Raw genomic sequence first — 18,110 nt, forward strand, 5'->3', positions numbered from 1 at the left:
TTGATTTCACAAACCACTGATAGGTGATGACTCATAGTGAAAGAAGCACTGGGTATTAGATATGGATAGAGCAGAAAACAGGTATGAGGACTGATTCTGATTGTTGTCCAATATTTAAGGTCCATTAAGCAATGTTTGTCCCTTGTTCTAGTTTCTAATGCTGCCAGAATGCAAAACACCAGAGACAGTCTGGCTTTCATAAAAAGGGGTTTATTTGGTTACACAGTTACAGTCTTAAGGCCATAAAGTGTCCTTCAACAATTGGGTACCTTCACTGGAGAAAGGCCAATGGTGTCCGGTAAACCTCTGTTAGCTGGGAAGGCACATGGCTGGCATCTGCTTGCTCCTAGGTTGCGTTTCAAAATGGCTTTCTCCCAGGACATTCCTCTCTAGGCTGTAGTTCCTCAAAAATGTCACTCGTAGTTGCACTTGGGGAGTTTGTCCTCTCTTAGCTTCTCCGGAGCAAGAGTCTGCTTCCAACAGCCATCTTCAAAATGTGTCTCATCTGCAGCTCCTGTGTTTTCTTCAAAGTGTCCCTCTTGGCTGTAGCTCCTCTTCAAAACATCACTCACAGCTGCACTGAGTTCCCTCTGCCTGTCAGCTCATTTATATGGCTCCACTGATCAAGGCCCACCCAATAGGTGGGCCAACACTGCATGGAAATTATCCAATTAGAGTCATCACCCACAGTTGGGTGGGGCACATCTCCACAGAAACACTCAATCTAATCAACACTGATAACGTCTGCCCACACAAGGTTACATCAAAGATAATGGTGTTTGGGGGACACAATATATTCAAACTGGCACATCCCTCTACTGAATGGTCCAGACAAATATTCTGTTTAAAATTCATTTGCATACTTTAAATAAATAATTATATATATATACATGCACAAATTATATATATATATGTATATATATACACACACACATATATATAATAAATCTGATTTTTTTGCCTGATTTGGGGGTATTATTTTCTATTTGCTCATTTTCTTGATTTGTAATAGTCCTGCTGATTCTTAATTTACTGGTTCTAGTCAGTTTAGAAAACATGTTACCTAGTTTGTTTGTTTCATGTGTGAATTAAAAACAATGGATGCTGAGCGGAGTCCTAAAGTTACTGCCAGTGACTAGTGTATATTAGTTTTAGGGCATGGGCTTTATTTATGAATCCATTTTGGAAACTCAGTAATGTCCCTTCCTCACTGTCCCCACCATCCTCCCATAATTTTTTTTAAATGCAATTTTACTGAGATATATTCACATAACATAAGTCCTTCAAAGTGTACAGTCAGTTGTTCATAGCATCATCATATAGTTGTGCACTCATCACCACAGTCAATCTTTGAACATTTTCATTAGTCCAAAAACTAAAATAAAAATTAAAATAAAAAAGAACATCCAAAACATTCAATTACCCTCCTCCCCCCATGGTTCATTTACTTATTTACTTTTTTTAAAATACTTATTCAGTTTTTGTTTTTAACTTTATCAAAAAATTGAAAAACTAACAATTAAAAAAATAACATTTCCAACAAAACCAAAACGAATAAGAAAAAACACGTAACCTAAAATAACTACATTGCTTGGAACATGTTCCTACCATACTCCAAGAAAATAAACAAACTATAACCAAACAAAGAAATAAGAAAAACAATTAACCTAAAATAACTGCATTGTTGCCAACTTGTTCCTGCCATACCCTCAAAAAATTAACAAACCATAGTCGTTCCTGAGCATTCTCATAACATTAAGTTTACCCTCCATAACTTATCTGTTCTTATTAGATTATTGTTCCTTGTTCACTATTTGCTGTCTATCACTAGATCCCCTACATTCTACAATATAAACCATTAATTTACATTTTTCACAGAGTTCACATTAGTGGTAACATACAATATCTCTCTTTTTGTGCCTGGCTTATTTCACTCATCGTTATGTCTTCAAGGTTCATCTATGTTGTCATATGTTTCACGACCTCGTTCCTTCTTACTGCCACGTAGTATTCCATCGTGTGTATATACCACATTTTGTTTATCCACTCATCTGTTGAAGGACATTTGGATTGTTTCCATCTCTTGGCATATGTGAATAATGCTGCTTTGAACATTAATATGCAGATATCTGTTTATGTCCCTGCTTTTCAGATCTCACTAATGTGAACTCTGTGAAAAATGTAAATTAATGGTTTATATTGTAGAATGTAGGGGACCTAGCGATAGACAGCAAATAGTGAACAAGTAACAAGTGAAATGGCTGGATCGAAGGGTAACTCTATATTTAGTTTTCTAAGGAGCCACTAGACTGTCTTCCAGAGTGGCTGTACCGTTATACAGTCCCACCAGCAATGAATAAGAGTTCCAATTTCTCCACATCCTCTCCAGCATTTGTACTTTCCTGTTTGTTTAATGGCAGCCAATCTAATTGGTGTGTTAAGATGTATCATTGTGGTCTTAATTTGCATCTCCCTAATAGCTAGTGAAGATGAACATTTTTTCATGTGTTATTTGGCCATTTGTATTTCCTCTTCAGAGAACTGTCTTTTCATATCTTTCGCCCATTTTATAATTGGGTGTCTGTACTATTGTCATTGAGTTATAGGATTTCTTTATATATGCAAGATATCAGTCTTTTGTCAGATACATGGTTTCCAAATTTTTTTTTCCCATTGAGTTGGCTGCCTCTGCACCTTTTTGACAACGTCTTTTGAGGTACAGAAGCTTTTAAGTTTGAGGAGTTCCCATTTTTCTATTTTTTCTTTTGTTGCTTGTGCTTTGGGTATAAGGTCTAAGAAGTGACCTCCTAATATAAGGTCTTGAAGATGTTTTCCTATATTCTAGGAGTTTTATGATACTGTCTCTTATACTGAGGTCTTTAATACATTTTGAATTAATTTTTGTGTCAGGTGTGAGATAGGGGTTCTCTTTCATTCTTTTGGATTTGGCTATCCAGCTCTCCCAGCCCCGTTTGTTGAATAGACAATTCTGTCCTAGTTCAGTGGTTTTGGGGGCCTTATCAAAGTTCAGTTGGCCATAGATCTGGGCGTCTATCTCTGAATTCTCAATTCAATTCCATTTATCAATATGTCTATCTTTGTGCCAGTACCACACTGTTTTGACTACTGTGGCTTTATAGTAAGCTTCAAAGTCAGGGAATGTAAGTCCTCCCACTTTGTTTTTCTTTTTTAGAGTGTCTTTAGCAATTCAAGCCATCTTCCCTTTCCAAATAAATTTGATTACTAGCTTTTCCAAGTCTGCAAAGTAGGTTGTTGGAATTTTGATTGGAATTGCATTGAATCTATAGATGAGTTTGGGTAGAATTGACATCCTAATGACATTTAGCCTTCCTATCCATGAACATGGAATATTTTTCCTTCTTTTTAGGTCCCCTTCTATTTCTTTTAGTAAAGTTATGTAGTTTTCTATGTATAGGTCTTTTACATTCTTGGTTAAGTTTATTCCTTGGTACTTGAATTTTTTAGTTGCTATTGAGAATGGAATCTTTTTCTTGAGTGTCTCTTCAGTTAGGTTATTTCTGGTGTATAGGAACATTACTGACTTATGTGCATTAATCTTGTATCCCCCTACTTTGCTAAATTTGCTTATTAGCTCAGATAGCTGTGTCATCAATTCCTCAGGGTTTTCCAGGTATAAGATCATCTCATCTGAAAATAATAACAGTTTTACTTCTTTCTTTCCAATTTCGATTCCTTTTATTTCTTTGTCTTACTGGATTGCTCTGGCTAGAACTTCTAGCACAATGTTGAATAACAGTGGTGACAGCAGGCATCCTTGTCTCCTTCCTGATATAGAAGGAAGACTTTCAATCTGTTGCCACTGAGTACTATGCTGGCTGTGGGTTTTTCATATATGCCCTTTTTCATATTGAGGAAGTTTCCTTGAATTCCTACCTTTTGAAGTGTTTTTATCAAAAAAGGATGCTGGATTTTGTTGAATGCTTTCTTAGCACCTATTGAGATGATCATTTGATTTTTCTCTTTTGATTTGTTAATGTGTTGTGTTACATTGATTTTCTTATGTTGAACCATGCTTGCATGCCTGGAATGAACCTCACTTGGTCATGGTATATGATTTTTTTAATGTGTCTTTGGATTCAATTTGAAAGTGTTTTGTTGAGAATTTTTGCGTCTATATTCATGAAGGAGATTGGCCTGTAGTTTTCCTTTCTTGCAGCATCTTTACCTGGTTTTGGTATTAGATTGATGTTAGCGTCATAAAATGAGTTAGGTAGTGTTCCATTTTCTTCAATGTTTTGAAAGAATTTAAGTAAGGTTGGTGTCAGTTCTTTTTGGGAAGTTTGGTAGAATTCCCCTGTGAAGCTATATGGCCCTGGGCATTTGATGACTGATTGGATCTTTTGCCTTTGACTGGTTTGTTGAGGTCCTCTATTTATTCTTTGGTCATCTAGGTTGTTCATGTGTTTCCAGGAAATTGTCCATTTCTTCTACATCATCTAGTTTGTTGGCATACAGTTCATACTATCCTCATAATTTTTTAAATTTCTTCGGGATCCACAGTAATGTTGACACTCTCATTTATTATTTTGTTTTGGGTCTTTTCTCTGTTTGATTTTGTCAGAAAAGCTAGGGGTTTGTCAATCTTGTTGATTTTCTCAAAGAACCAACTTTTGGTTTTATTTGTTCTTTTTTTTTTTTTTTTTTTTTTTGGTTCTCTGTGTCATTTATTTCTGCTTTAATCCCTGATATTTCTTTTCTTCTACTTGGTTTAGGATTGTCTTACTGTTCATTTTCTAGCTTTGTCAGTTGTTCCATTAGTTCTTTGATTTTAGCTCTTTCTCCTTTTTAATGTATGCATTTAGAGCTATAAATTTCTCCCTCAATACCACCTTCACTGCATCCCATAAGTTTTAATATATTTTACTCTCATTTTCATTCATCTCTAGATATTTAGCAATTTCTCTTGCTATTTCTTCTTTAACCCACTGATTGTTTAGGAGTATGTTGTTTAACTTCCAGATATTTCTGAATGTTCTAAATCTTTGATGGTTATTGACTTCTAATTGTATTCCATTGTGATGAGAGAATGTGCTTTGAATAATTTCAGTCTTTTAAATTTATTGAGGCTTGTTTTATGGCCCAGCATATGATCTATTCTGGAGAATGTTTCGTGAACTCTAGAGAAGACTGTGTATCCTGGTGATTTGGGATGTAATGCTCTATATATGTCTGTGAAGTCAACTTCATTTATCACGTTGTTTAGGTTTTTAACTTCCTTATTGGTCCTATGTCTGGTTTATCTATCTATAGGAGGGAGTGATGTATTGAAGTCTCCCACAATTATTGTGGAAACTTCTATTGTTTCCTTCAGTTTTGTCAATGTTTGTCTCATATACTTCGGTGCACCTTGAATGGGTGTCTAGACATTTGTGATTGTTATTTCTTCTTTTTGAATTGTCCATTTTGTTAGTATAAAGTGACCTTCTTTGTCTCTTATAACATCCTTGGATTTAAAGTCTATTTTATCTGAGATTAATATTGCTACTCCTGCTTTCTTTTGCCTGTAGCTTGCATAGAATATTTTCTTCCATCCTTTCAATTTCTTTGTGTCTCTGTGTCTAAGATGAGTCTCTTGTAAGCAAGATATTGATGGTTCATATTTTTAAATCCATTCTGACAATATATATCTTTTAATTGGGGAGTTTTATCCATGTGCATTCAATGTTATTACTGTGAAGGCATTTCTTGAATCAGCCATCTTATCCTTCGGTTTTTATCTGTCAGATGTATTTTTTTCCCTCTCTCTCTTTATTTCCTTTAATGTACCCTTACTAGAACTCTGTAGTTCTGAGCCCTTCTCTGTACCTCTCTCTCCTTTCTTTTTTTCTCTGTTGGTAGGGCTCTTTTTATTATCTCCTGTAGGGCAGGTCTCTTGTTAGCAAATTCTCTCAGCATTTGTGAAGACTTTTAGTTCTCCCTCAAAACTGAAGGAGATCTTTGCTGGATAAAGAATTCTTGGTTGGCAATTTTTCTCTTTCAGTGTTTTAAATATGTTTTACCACTGCCTTCCTGCCTCCCTGGTAAAAAGGCACTACTTAGTCTTATATTGTTTCCCTTGTATGTGGTGAATTGCTGAGTAGTCATGACTTAGTCTTATGTTGTTTCCCTTGTATGTGGTGAATTGCTTCTCTCTTGCTGCTTTCAGAACTTGCTTCTTCTCCTCAGCACTTGACAGTCTGATCAGAATATGTCTCAGAGTGGGTTTATTTGGATTTATTCTGTTTGAAGCTCGTTGGGCATCTATGACTTGCGTATTTATGTCATTTAGAAGGTTTGGGGATTTTTCCCCAACAATGTCTTTGAATACTCTTCCTAGACCTTTACTTTTATCTTCCCCTTCTGGAACACCAGTGATTCTTATATTTGTGCTCTTCATGTTGTCCATCATATCCCTGAGATCCATTTCAAATTTTCCTATTTTTTTCTCCATTCATCCTTTTGTACTTTCTGTCTCCAAAACATTTTCTTCCATTTTGCTTACTTGTTCTTCAAGTTCATCTAATCTGCTCCTCTGTGTTTCCAGGATTTTTTAAATTTGATCAACAGTTTCTTTTATTTCCATAAGCTCATCTATTTTTTTTTTTTTTTTTTTTTACTCTTGCAAATTCTTCTTTATGCTTTTCTAGGGTCTTCTTCATGTCCTTTATATCCTGAGCCATAATCTTGTTGTTTGTGATTACTTCTTTGATTAATTGCTCCAAGTTCTGTGTCTTCTTTGATTTTTTGCTTTTGGCATTTGGATTATCCATATCTTCTGGTTTCTTCATATGCTTTAAAATTTTCTGTTGTTTTTGACCTCTTGGCATTTGCTTATCTTTATAGGGTTCTTTTAGGATATACAGGGTTATTTGAACAATTATCTGTAATTTGACAGAGCTACAGCTTGGTGGAGTGCAAATTCCCTGACCTACCAGCAGATGCCACTCCCCCCGGCCACCTATTACCTTCAAGCCAGTTCTCCCCAGCTTTGTCTGTGCTGCCAGTGGGGGTCCAAACCTTGTGGAGGTCCAATCAGTGCACCAATTTTCTGGCCCTGAGGGTGGGGGGGTGTGTTCCCTGTGCAGTTAGGCAGGGAAGATGCTTTTAAGACCCAGACCTCCCAGCCATTCCTGGGGCTGTGACTGTAATACCCTTGGGCTGTTGCACAGTTTTGACCCTTCAGCTCAGATTCCCCACAGACCCTCTCTGCCATGGGCCCACAAGTCCCTGGGATTGGTGTAGGGCTCGTCACACTTCCATGTGGCACCCCGCCTCTAAGTTGTGCACTCTGCGGGTCTCTGCGGAGGAAGAGCGCAGAACGTCACAGGCGAGCGGAATCCCCGAGGGGAGCTCTTGGCTGTGGCACTGCGGAGGGGCAGCTCCCAGCCTGCTGAAACGATGGCTGTACAGGGCATGGTAACTTCCTACTTCCATGGTCCTCCACCTGCTGCAGTGGGCCGTTCCTAGCTCCAGGACAATTAGCTGCGGTGTGCAAAAGGCTATCACCCACGGTAGATACTGAGGCGAGTCCCTGGGGCGTGGAAGGTACTCCCCACTGTGCTCAACTACACTGCTCTCACTACTGGATCCGCAGCCACTTTCCAGGTTTTTAAACTAACCTGCTTCCAAACGCTGACCCCAGGTTTCTCCCCACCGTGACCACCGCTGAGCACCGTTTCCCCAGCAGCTCAAACACTCGATTCCGAACGCAGTCTCTCAGTTTCACCCGGTCATGGTCACTGTGGATGTAGCAGACCTTGTGCAGCCAGTAGAACCCTGGAACTGCTATTTTGGAGCACTTTCTGTCTTTTATCTAGTGTTTTTCACAGAGGAGAATTTTGCTCTGACTCTCCTAGTCCGCCTTCTTGGATCCTCATCCCCCCGCCCCTAATTCTTATTGTTTTAGATGGATGACATTACCAGAGAATTGAGATCTAGGTAGCTAATAGTTTTACTGAGTATACACACACAACTTCACACACATCCGTGTGCATACATACATTCTTATAGTTTCTTTACCTCTAGAAAGTTAACTGAGAGCAATTTCCAAAGTTATATACTGTAAGACTCCCTTAACTGCCATCATGCTATTCTTTTCTGTTTCTGATGAAATAAGTATCATTTGCACCAAGGGTTCTAGCCAGAAAAAGATTGTGTGCTATGTTACATAAACATAGCATTAATATAAAATTTGACTTCTGACTTAGGTGATACAAGTTTTTTTAATTACTTTATTTATCAAATTAAAAAAACCAACATTTCCAAACAAAACAAAGCATGATACCAATTGAAATAAGTGACAATGACCTAGACTCATAGGCATATTCGTTGTGGTGAGTGAGTTTCCCAAGTTTAAGAATTTCTTCTTCCATTTGTGAGGAGCTTCTACAGATTGACAGTTGAACTAGATCTTTTGTCCATGAAGCCACTCTTGCTCAGAAAATTTCCCTTGAAGTTAGGGGAACAATGTAGAGAAATAATCTGTCTCAGAATATCTGAATTGCTTTTGAACTTCAGGGTAATACTTGATAATGACGCTGTTTTTGTTTGTAATTTTGAGGTATTGTGAAGTGATTTAGGAAATACCTTTGACATTAGTACCATTTAGGCAGTTTGGTACATCACAGATTCAAAAAAAATGGTGTGTTGGTGTATTTTTAATTTAGAAATGAGAATAGAATTGTTTAGGAGAAAATTTGGATAGTGAACATGGAGAAGTGAACCACAGAAGAATTTTAAAATTTCCTTTTTCTTTCCCTGCCTTATGTATCTATCTGTCTATTATAATGCAGGCCCTATAGTTGCATATGGGAATAATTAAATACAGAAATGCAGCCTACTTGTTAGCCAGAAAGGATGCATGGAACATGTGGATAAACTTGGATACTTGTCTAATGTTAATTGGAATATTGGTTTTCAGTTGAAGATGCCAAATCTTTAGAAAAGTAATTGGATTTAGCTTCCTATTTAGCAAACTACTTCAAATCCTTGAAGTATCCCACATCCGAAACTAATTTTTCTTGATTGTATCAAGTTTAGTCATGAGTAGAACAAGGGTTGACATAGTTTTTTAATATTTACAATGTTTCTTGACAAGTTTTCAACACTCTTGCTTGTCCACAAACCTTGTGATTGGTATACTAAGGACAGATGAAATCTTCATGTTTTGTGTAACTAGTTTTAAGACATTGTAATACTATCTTCCTGAAACAAAACACATTTATTATTTTTTCCTATACACTTAAATTTAAACTCACATTTTGATCAAATCTCAAGAAGCATCACAAAAATGATGTATTTCTTGTTACTTTTCATATAAATTTATAGTACCTAATTTAACTCCTTTAGATGCAGCCTAGGAAATGTATTTTGTTGTGGTTCTAGAGTCTTGAAAGCGTTATCAATTTACAAATATTTAATGTGATGTGTCAGAATATTTGGGAATAGAAAAAAAAAAAACACTTAGAATAGGGTATTTGGTCATTGAAATTTATGGATTGAGAGATTCAGTTTCAGAGATTTGCTCTACCAAATATTTATGAGCAAGTATACCAGAAGTGGTAGATAACGATTGGAAAGGATAAATAAAGGTGTTTATGGTATGGTTTATAGCCTCAAGGAGCATGACTTTCTTATAAGGGTGATAATTAACAAAATGGATGACTTTTTTTTCTTTTAAATTAAACTCAGCTTTATTAAGATATAGTCACATGCCATACAGTCATCTATCATGTACAATCAGCTGTTCATAGTACCATCATACAGTTGTGCATTCATCACCCCAATATAAGATGGATGACTTTTACTCTAGTGTTTTGCCAATGAGGAGGATCATTTAAATATTTGAAAGGATTAAATGGTGCTTAAGTGAAATATAAGCAGATGCATTATACATAATTTTTTCATTAAAATGTATTCTCAGATGAAAATTGTTTTATTTAGTAACAGTGACCAATAGGGTCTTCTAATACATTTTTTGTAGTCTGACCCATCTTTTTAGAACAAATTCATAGCCATGTTTCCATAACATTTTTCTTCCAGGACCCCAAACTTATTTGACAAGTAAGAATGGCACATTTTTGTTTTTGTTTTGTTTTTCCTAAACCCCAGAACACTTAATTAAGACCTTATAACTTCTGTGGTTAAAGAGACCCTGTATATAAGTTTTCTTATGCTGGCCCCAGGCCATTCTGTGCAGACCTTTCCCAGGCTGTTGGGAGCTGGGATACTGTTAGGCAGGGGCAGGACACTTTTGGGAAGGATGGTATCTTCCAGGAGCCTTTGAGGGGGCATTGGGCTTCAGGGGGACCCTTGAGGTGAGCAGAGACATCAGGAAAAAGGCTGGGTGTGGGAGCAGCACTGTGGAGGGAGCAGGGGGCATGTCTTCCAGGTGCCCTTAGAGCTGGGAGCTCTTGGTAGAGTAGCCTGGATGATGGTTGCATTATCTGTGGCAATTGGGCCTTATTGCATGGCAGTAGGGGGTGAGGAGCCCTTATGTCATGCACCATGGCTGGACTGGTGCTGGGCAGCCAGTACCGGGCTTGGGGATAGGGTATCTGCTGGAGTGACCACAGTAGGCACAGTAGGTCTCATAGCCCCCTTTGAGCCACTGCATTAATGCACGATGAGGCATGGAACCTCCTCCATCAGAGATGTGATCATTTGTCAGGCCTAGGTGTTGATGTTCCTTTAATTCCTAGTCTGGAAGGACTTGGGGGGTTGTTAAGTGTTTCCTTAACCAAACCTACTCTTCAAGTCTCTGAGGGCTACACTTCATTCATCAACCTCCGGAGACTGACTTGGCTGCTCTCACTTCCTAGTTTTCCTCACAGAGTACTTGTTTCCAGGCTGCTCAGGGCAGGAGAGGGCTGGAAGGGCATTTGGCCATCCACGTGGCACAGCACCTGCAGTGGGGCATGGGCACCATACATAGCAGTGAATAGAATCAGGTCCAGCAGGCCCGCCTGGGAATACCCCCATCCTCTACACTCATGCCCACACCAGACCCTGTGGGGGCTGTGACATATTTGGAGGGAATCAAGTTATAGAGCCAGCTCCAAGGAGGGGGAGCTGTAGTATGTTGTCAGGGAGAATACTGAGTATCAGTCAGCTGCAAACTCCGCGGTCAAGTCTGGAAGAGGAAGAGGTTGGTAGCCCTTGATGCCAAAGTTTGGAGCCAGTCCTATGGGGTTAGGGCTGATGAGCCACTGTCCACCTTCTGCAGGAAGGGAAGCAGGGATGAGAGTGGCAGGAAGAGTGGAGACAGCAAATGGGTGACAGGGAAACCAGGTTTGGCACCTATGGTCAAAAGGCCTCCTCCTGTAAGCCTCAGCTGCTCAGCCTGCCTCCCCCATGGGACCCAGGGCTCGTCAGGCCCCTTGCTCAGTGTCTTCACATTGGGCACAGCATATGCTTGAGCTGTGTAGATGCCAGTGCCGGTGCCCACAACAAAGCCCATTACTGCTGATGCCCTCAGTGTAGCTACCACATAGCTAGCCAGGGAGCCTTTGAGGAATAGGGAGGACAGGAGCGAGCCATCCTGGGCCACACCACTGTTGACTTGTCTCCCATGCATTGCTGTAGGCGCTCCAGCTGATTCTTGAGAAATGCTGGGTCCTTAAGCTTGGGAAGAAAATCCTTGTCATCTGCCATCTTCCCTGCTGAACTTGTTGCGCAGGCTGGTACAGTACATTTTAGTTGAAGTAAATTTTTCATTCTGCCTCTAGGGTAGGATTAACTGCTAGACCTAATGATGTTCATTACTGTGCCCCAGTGCCTAGCACAGAGACTGGTACACAGTAGGTGCTCAATACAGTTTTGTTGAGCAATCTGGTCCTGCCCCAAGGGCATAGTCAGTGTTTCTTCAGAGAGCTCCAAAGGCATGCCTTCTGTCTCTGCCAGTAATTTCCTCTGGGAGCAGCATATTATTTTGCTAATGAGATATGCACTTCACAGTGTGTATTTGGGCCTATGTGTACCCTTCCTAGTTCTGGAGTTACCGCGGACAATGCTTCGGATCACACAATGCTGTGATTGTCTTTTAACTACAAAGTTGCTTTTGGACTCTGTATGTCACCATGGAATTTTCATGATCTCCTTGTGCTTTGAAAAGCAGCAATCATCTTGGAACAAGAATAGCTCCATCATCTTTCTGCTGTTAAGTTGCTATATATCATTTGAGGTAAATGATTTTCTACATGCCAATTAGATTAAACACATTTTACATGAGCCTGAATCATAAGGCAAGAAAAGACGTTACGAGGTACTTCTTCGTTTCAAAGTTTTGTTTCTAGTTTGGTTAGTAATTACAAGGTCAGTATGAGCATTTTTAAGGCTTTTGATCTGAATTACCAGATTATTGCTTATTTTATGAATTGATAGTGCCACCAGCAGCATAGAACATGCAATGGTGATTCTTTAATCATTGCCTGCCAGTATCTTTGCTAGTAAGTATCTTACCAGAAATTTGCTAAAAGAATGTGTCTTCATGGTCCTTTGTTAGAAGCCCACCCAGCCAGGCTGGAGAGACAAGTAGTTGCATATGGAAACAAACACAGGATGCTGACCTGAATAGCTAAAGACAAGGATGGCCATTTCCTCATTGCTTACAACGAATTAAAAACCAAATCAATCCAACTTCTAGGTATATAACCCAAATACGTGTTTCCCTTAAGAAATCCTGTATCAGTTTACTCTCCCACCGTTTCCCAGCATCTCTATCAACACTGGGAATCATAATTTTTAAAACCTTACCAGTTTTATAGGTGAAAACAGCCTTATAATTTTAGAATTTCTAGCGTGGTTAGGCCTTGGTCCCAATCTGTGTCAACACTTGTGATGCCCTAGTGCCTCTTTCAGATCTAATTTTGGAGATACAGAATGAAGTGCAGAGCTCCCAGGTCAAGTCCCAGCTTCTAAGTGGTTTCTTCTAGTTTGCTCTGGGCCCCAGAGTAGCATCTTCTCTTATACATGCTTTCTGAACTCAAGAAATTTGGGGAAAACCACAGTTCTCAGTTTCTATTACTTCTAGGTTTCTTCCTGCCTTTGGCTGATATCCACAGTACTATAGTGGAATATTTCACAAACATGTTTTTACCAGATCGTGACTTTAATTCCATCTCCTTTCTTGGATTTGCTCCCCTCCCTTCTTTCTACCATGAAAGCTCAACCCCAAATTCATTGTTTTCTAAAATAGGATCCATTGGAACCCTGGGGACTCAGTGGAGTCTTGTGTGCCTTTGATCTCAGTACCTCAGTTTTATCTTTTACCTTTTAGGCTTTGCTTACATTTCAATTCAAAAGAAGTTTGAAAACCACTGCCCTAGGTATTGCAGTTTCCCCAGGTTGGAAGAGGCCTTAAAGCTGTGACATCCAGCCTTCTTCCCCAGCCTAAACACCCCCAGTGAAGTGGAGTGCTCTCTCCCACTTTTGCGTTTCTGAACAGTGTAAGAAGTTGGCTTCATCTTCTTGATCATATGTTAGAATTGGCCCACACAGTATTTTTACTTAAAATTCTGTTAGTTGCTAAAATTAAAACCCAGGAGACTTTACATTTAAAATGTTGACTTCTGAAAAATCAAGAGTCCTGGCCACACTGGGCCTGCATTCCCCTATGGTGTCAATCAGGCTGCCCCTTCACATGGGTCATATTTTCTTCTGCTTGGCAGCCTCTATTGCTGGCATTGTTTCCTGGCACTGAGCCTAAAGTTCAGTTATCATCAAGTTGTGCTGCCTTATTGTTACTATAAGATTATAAGGAACGGGAAATTTTTCTTTTATCTGCATTAATAAAAAATTGAAAAATGAATGATAGACTGAGAAGTTATGTACATGTCAGGGTTTATGACACAATACTGACCAGTACAGATCCCATAGGGCCTGTTAAATGCTATTGCCTGGAGACTGTGGTTATTCATTCATTCATTCACTCATTCATTCATTCATTCAATAAATATTTGAGTACCTGCTACAGGCCAGGCCATCGAGCTAGTCATCATGACCTCACCAGTGCACAAGATAGCCTTGGTCTCTAACCATAGTAGTGTTTACAATCTAGGGGGATTTTGCATGTTATTTCCATATTATTCCATAGGTTACAAGCATCTCACATGTGTAAATGGCTATTTTAAATCACCTGGAGGTAGTGGAGGAGGAAGGCAATTGTCTCCTTTTAATGAGCAAAAAAAATGATACTGACGCCCCCTTATCCTTTTTTCCTTTTACGTGGATAGAAAAAAATAGGTACATTTGCTATTTGCTCCTAAGTTTCCTTCCAGGAAAATCTGCCATTTAAATGCTCAGTAGGTATGAGGGACACTGGGAATGGAGGAGGGATCCAAAATGTGTTAGAATTGGTTGTTCTCTTTAAGTAGTTTCCAGTTTCCAACAACTACAATAGACACAACATTTTAAGTAGTTGTTAGATTTTGGGTTTAGTCCAGAAAGCTGTTTTAAACTTTGCTGTGAATGATATACTAACCACCCGTAATTGTATTATTTTCTACAAGTTTTTCATTTTGAGTATATACTGGTTCAGTTCCATTTTGACATGGTATGGGCTCAGAGTCTTTTGGAGACCCATTTGTGAAATAAACACAATTTGTAGAATTGTCTCACTGGGAAAATTCCTCCTCTGGTTTTAAACACCCTACTAATAAACACACTTTTGGAATGTAGCAATTCATTTTAGTTAGATACTTCCTAGTTTTAGAATTTCATGCTCCTAGATTCATGGTACTGCACCTGATTCAGTATGTGAATTTTATCTTTTGATACACCCCAAGATTACACCAGCCAAACATTTTCAATTCCTATGCCGATTCTGATCAATGGTGCTGAGCTGAGGAGAATTCTGATGTTCTATCCAGGCTCTAAAGCAAAGATAGCCACAAGTGGTTAGCAAAGGCTGTAAAGTACATGGGAATTTGGAATGTTTTAGTATATGCCTGACTATAAGAAGGGAGATTTTCTGCTTACCAGAATGACTTTTCACTGTCAACATATGGACACAGAAGAAGTCTTATTACCACTTCCTTTTTTTCTAATGGCCAATCTTTCATTCAGCCAAGTTCTTTGGGAACTTCACCAAATGATGCAAGCACATAGTGAAGAGAGACGGAAACAATGAGGTTTCTACTGACCTGCTACATTTACTTTTTGACTTTGGGTCCTTTTGCCTTTACCAAGGGTGAAACTGGGTGATTGAGACTAGATGTGGCTTGTGCAGCCACTAGGTCCTGAGTCCAGTGGGGACAGAGGCCATCTCTGTCTTGTTCACTCTGCCAAGCAAAGTGCCTGGCATATGCTGGGTATGTAAACATTTATAGAATGAATGAATGAATGAATGAATACAGCCTCTGACATCTTTGGAGGAAATTTGATGTTAGCTCTTAGTGCTTTCAAAAGTAACGTGGTATTTGTTCCTCTGGATGGTTAAGCAGATTTAATTTGTGTGTGTATTGGGCAGATCCATGTGTTCACACTTTGCTGGTTGTAATAAGACCTTTGAGATTTGGACAGTATGTTCAGGACATACAGTACGCCTTTCCTGTGGAAAGGCTTCTGGTGAGAAAGTTGATGGATGTATTTTCACACCTGATGATAAAGAGAAAGAACTGACCACATGAAAGTCCCTTCCCTTGGGAGACTGAGTGTGTGGTCAGTGTCTGATGCTGTGATTTCTTGCCATGCAATTCTGAAGCTTGGGCTCATGTTCCATTCCTCTTTTGCCAAGCTTTTGAGCTAGGTCATGAAGGGTCTTTTCACAGTGGAAACCATTTTCACTCAATTAATTGCATGAAAACAAAGGCTGGCCCCATGCTCTGTGGTTATTGCTTTATAAGCAAGAGGCTCAGATTGAACCTCTGGCTCCCTCGGTGAGTGGGGACCAGAATGCTGGGGTGGCTCTGCCCCCACGGAGAGAGCTGGGTTTAATAGCATCCTGTAGCCACCTTTCTGGTTGACTTAATAGGGGAGAAGGTAACCCTGCAGAGAAGCCTTTCCCAACCTAGGGAAATGTTGAGAAGAAATGCTGGGAGCATGCTAACAAAAACTCCTTAACAATTTTTTATCTTTTTACCTCATTTAAAAAGAAGCAACAAATAAAACATGCCAGCTAGGTGGCAGAATCCAGAGTATTTCATGTCACAGTGTGTCCATTTATTACAGCTTTTAGCAGGTCAATAGTACCTTTAGCTTGAAGTAGTTAACAACCATACCTTGCAGTGTTACTTTTATTTGCTGCTCCTTGTAGCACTTAGCAAAATCCCATTATGCAATTGGGTAGTATTAAACGTTAAAAAGTTAATTTGTTCTGCATTCCATTAAAATTGCGCTTTTTTTCATGTGCATTGGTCCTTACATCTTGTTTAAAACCTATAATTTAAGCTCACACCATAGTAAAGTCTTAAGTAACCTTTTGCCCTTGCTACCTTAATCACTCTTCATTACACATTATTTTAGGAAAATTGTGGCATTGGGTTAACTATGTGCTAGTTAATGAAAATATCTATCATTTAAAAAGCAAAACGTGGACTTGGAGTTTTAATAGAAATTGTACATCAATAATGAAATAAAGTATACCTTTTATTGAGGAAAAGAATTTGATTAGAAAATAGTGTTGCTTGCTTTCTTTTTGAAATAATTGAGATTTGGTTAATGCCAAATAACTGATTAACAAATTGATGAAAACAGGGAGCTTATTTACATTTTCAAGGATTGAAACATTTGCTTTTAAAATGTAATACATTATCTAATTAAATTCAATGTCATCTTGCACAAATGTGCTTAGTTATAAAATGTGAAATGGGTTTTTAATGGCGGTGTGGTGGAAACACCTCTCATCATTTGATTCCAAATATGTTAGATAAGTTGTTTATTTGGTATTTGTTTTGCAAACTGGTAGTGAGTAAATATGAAATAGTAAACTTTAGGAAATACTCCTTCCTGAAGCTGTGCTAAATATTTTAGTAGCACTTGGCACTTTACTTATCTCTATACTTAGCATTAGAGGGTTTCTGACTTATAAGCCCTTAAGGGGCTTGAATTTTCCCAGCTTAGAGAACTTATATCCCTTTGACATATATATATATAAAAAAAAATTTGGCGGGGGCCAGGAGGAGGGAGAAAGAAATCTGCAGATCCTGAGAATAATGGACTTTTGGAGTTTGAAGGAATCTCAGAAATTAGGTTCAGTCACCTCATTTCATGGAACAATAAATGGAAGCCCAAAGATTCAATGTCCTGCTTAAAGTCCTCCAAGTATCAGTAGCTGAGATTGGACAAGATCTCCGGTCTCTGAGGCAGTTAGGTGAGCATGAAAGAGATTTTGGTGTCAGACAGACCTGGGTTTGATCCTCACTTCTCCACTGACCACCTGTGTGACCCATGTTGCTTCCACAAGATAATGGATTTGAGGGGCTGGCTCAGGGCCTGGTCCCTCTAAATGCATAGTCTGTGTGGGCTCTCTTCCCTCGGCCAGGCTGGTGTGTTGTGTACAATACCGTGTTTTTGCAGCAGGTCATTTATGCAAAATGAGACCCTGGCTGTTTTGACCATGAGTTCTGTGTTTGCTGCCGGCTCAGTGCAGACACACGGACACTTCGGAGCTCGGCTTGTGATGATGCTGTTGGAAGGTTTGAACAGGGATCCACACTGAGGCTGTTCTGTGGTTTGTTTTGTGGCCTGCGGACTCCTGAATTTCCCCATGCTTGTTTGATAGTGCAACAGAGAAATCCACAGAGAGGGATGCTGAAGAGGCCTCTGGGTTTTTTGTTTTGTTTTGTTTTTTTTCTTTTACAAAAGAAATGTTCCATGGAAACTTTTCCTGTGAACCCTCTTCAAGAGATTTATGCAGATTATAAAGTCAAAAGAAGGGGTCATACCATACTTTTCTTTCCAGGCAAAGAGGCCAAAACATAATTTTAGCAGGTATTAGTAAAAATTGAGAAGTATTTTGGGTATGCTAGGATTCTTGCCAACATCTGTGTTTGCAACTCCCAAGACAGGGCTAAGGTGAAAGTTTTTCTTCACTGCCCTTGGAAGATTGTTGAAACAAGTCGGCCACGATTCTTTTCCATCGCATCTGTGTT

At 39.1% G+C, this 18,110-nt stretch overlaps 1 protein-coding gene across 5 annotated transcripts in view; it reads left to right on the top strand.

Moving 5' to 3' along the window:
• The window catches only part of BBS9 (Bardet-Biedl syndrome 9), a 591,615-nt gene that overhangs the window by 377,409 nt on the left and 196,096 nt on the right, over positions 1-18,110 (top strand). The window lies entirely within an intron of this gene.

The sequence above is a fragment of the Choloepus didactylus genome, chromosome 5, assembly GCF_015220235.1.
Source record: "Choloepus didactylus isolate mChoDid1 chromosome 5, mChoDid1.pri, whole genome shotgun sequence".
NCBI lineage: Eukaryota > Metazoa > Chordata > Mammalia > Pilosa > Megalonychidae > Choloepus > Choloepus didactylus.